Consider the following 2,962-nt stretch of genomic DNA (forward strand, 5'->3'; position numbering starts at 1 on the left):
GCTAAATCTAACTGATATTGGACGGATAATGAAGGGAGCTGACAAAAAATAATAATAATTAAAACAATAATTTATCACATCAGCCTATCTCTGCGGGCGCAGCACATAGCTTCTCAGAGGTGCAATTCAATCTTTGAGATCAACCCCCCCCCCCTTCCAGCCTCCCTCCCTCTGACAATCAGCAGTTGTACATCCAGGACTGAGTGAATCTGTCGAGATGAAAACCGATCAATATGCGGTGACCAGAATCCCGTGGCGCTATAAAGCAGGCCAATTTTCTGTATCGCATCTAAAGTGCAGGAGGGCTGCACAGAAAGAGAGAGGGAGAGAAAAAGAGGGCACTTCTGGTGATTCTTTTTGTAAAATGTTGCTTAACTCAAAATGTGAAACAAATGCTTAAAATGTCATGATAACATATTGTTGTATTCAATGATAATGATGCGTAAAAAAATGCATACAAGAGGAATACTTGTAGTACATCAGGTTAAAATACAGAGCAAAATTTCTTTTAAAATTTTTGAAGTTTTTTATTTTTTTTTATTATTGTGGCTGCACCCAAAACTAGGGGCCCCTTCCCCTCACATCACCTCTCTTCACCCCACCGCCACCACCAGAGATCCCTGGTGATGAACTTTGGTTAAGAGGCACTGTTCCATATAGAGGCAGCATCAGCATTACATTTTAATGAGCTGATGGGAGAGCCTGGACAGCTCCACACAAGACATCTTTTAAATAGAGAGAAAGAGAGAGAGAGAAAGCAAAAAAAAAAAAAAAAAGAGGGGAGGGGGTCTGAAGAAAATTCATTTCATGCTTCGTGGCTGCTTAAAAAGCCCCATTTAAGGAGGCTCAGACACATGTATGTGATAAATTCAAAATGTACGTTAATATAATCAAAAGAGCTATAACTTATTTTTTTCCCAGTTCCAATTAAAGGTAGGTTTATTTTGGAAAGGAAGATGGAATTGGGGGAGGCTTTGTTTATATGGGGAAATTAAATTCTGAACACAAAGAGCTGTAATTCTATCAACCAAATATGAGAGCTGGTGTGAATTCCCATCATGGGCGGTTCTTCCATGAAAACCGCCCCAGGCAAGCAACAGGAGGAAAGTTTAGCTTCTTTTTTTTTTTTTTCCTCAAGGAAAATTATTTTTTCATAAATAGGTTTCATAAATTCAAAGTGTGTTTAAAGAGTCTAGTACTAGTGATGATTTACTCCTGGCTTAATCGGTCTATTTATTGCAATTTGTCCCAATTTAAAGTAGTCTTAATGCCCAAAAAATAATTAAAGGTCTTTTTCGGTATCACAGTACAAAGATTTCATAACTCTCAGACTGTGTTTAAAATAATATCTGTTCAGAACCGATTGAAGTCGTGTTATTTTAGATTTAGAACAGCTATTTAAATGTAATCCAGAGTCGCTAAAAGTTTATGAAAAGCCCTTTAATTTCATGCTTTCAGGCGCCTGCAACCAAATGCCAACTTTTGTCTTGTTATAAACAGGCGGCCATGTTTTTGTTACGATGCTTACATCAGGGTGTACTCACTTTTCCACTGCCTGAACGTGACAATAAGCAAGAGAAAACCTGCTAGTTGGGAAAATTATAGGAAACTTTTGCAGGGACTCTAGCGACCCCTGACACGCTGGCTCCCTGGGCGAAGGCCGTATCGTCCACAGCATATGTCATACCTTATTCCTTTCATTCTCTTGCTCTGTAATCCAGTGCCACCCACAGTGAACATGAAAAAAAAAATCCTTTGTAGAAGAAGAAAGAAGAATTTGTTTTGATGTAGCAAATGAACACATCTTTAACGGTTCAATTTGAGATAGATTGTCACTGGAGATTTCCAAAAGAAAATGACTAGAAACATTCAAATGACAGGAGACTTTTTTAAAATTTTCTTCAGGTGCTTAAAAAAGAATAAAAAATAAATAAATAACACACTGGAGCCAAAGTCTATTCCACTTGGGTGCTTCAGTGGATTCCAGTGGCAGACAGTCTGACCTCAGAACCGTTAACAAAAGAGGATGCTAGATTTAAACACCTTTCTCCTGCATGCATTATTAAATACAACAGAGTTAGTGTTGTAGCTATAAAGAGCCACCAAAACCAACACTAACTGCTTGACATAAAGCGAGAAAAAAAAAAATCTAACAAAAAAAAAGAAAAAGTCTTCAATGGTGCTCGATATTATTGATTCAGAAGTAAAGCAATTTTAATATCTCTTCAGGGGATTTTCAGCAACAAGCAGGTCATTAATTCATTCTGCTAAATTGCTTATTCAATATGAAGAACATGGATACAGAATAAAATCTTTTTAATTTATGTCGCGCAGATAAGTCAAGGGGTCGAATAACAGTTGTGGGGGGGGAAAAAAATTAAAATATCAATACATGCTTTCTGGGAAGGTGTGTTTTAGGTGTATTTGCCTCCAAGGGAGAGTTTGTTTTTTTTTTCTCCCCCATTTGTGACACTGTCGAATTTATTTCTCGAAAACCTCCAGGCTCCTGCGATAATATCACTATCCAAAATAACTCAGATTTTACTCTTAATCTTTAGGAATAAGGCGGACAAAAAGCGCAAAATCACAGAAATCTCTCAGCAGACCTCTGGTGAGGGGCTCCCACGGCATCCGTGATGAATAGTTTTCAAGTTTACAAATTATTGTGACAGCTCCCTTTATCCCAGAGTGCCATTCAGATTAAAGGAATCTAATGCTGGCGTAAGCTTGTGCAAGGCAATAAGGAACTATTGCTTTCCTGTCACATATAATTTATAGCTTTCTATTTGCATCTGTTTGCCCGTGTGACTAATCCCCAACTTTTTCCTCACACTGGCCTCAATCAATACAACCTCATCCGCATTGGCACATGGGGGGCCATGGGTTGAGTTTGATCGGTAACTGTGAAACCCCTTCCAACCTGGGTGGGTCAGGGCGGCGGGGGGCCCAGAGGAGGGGGAAG

At 38.9% G+C, this 2,962-nt stretch overlaps 1 protein-coding gene across 6 annotated transcripts in view; it reads left to right on the forward strand.

The window, feature by feature from the left end:
- The window catches only part of pax2b (paired box 2b), a 39,709-nt gene that overhangs the window by 2,933 nt on the left and 33,814 nt on the right, over positions 1-2,962 (forward strand). The gene's annotated exons all lie outside the window — the stretch shown is intronic.

Source organism: Poecilia reticulata, linkage group LG19 (assembly GCF_000633615.1).
Source record: "Poecilia reticulata strain Guanapo linkage group LG19, Guppy_female_1.0+MT, whole genome shotgun sequence".
NCBI lineage: Eukaryota > Metazoa > Chordata > Actinopteri > Cyprinodontiformes > Poeciliidae > Poecilia > Poecilia reticulata.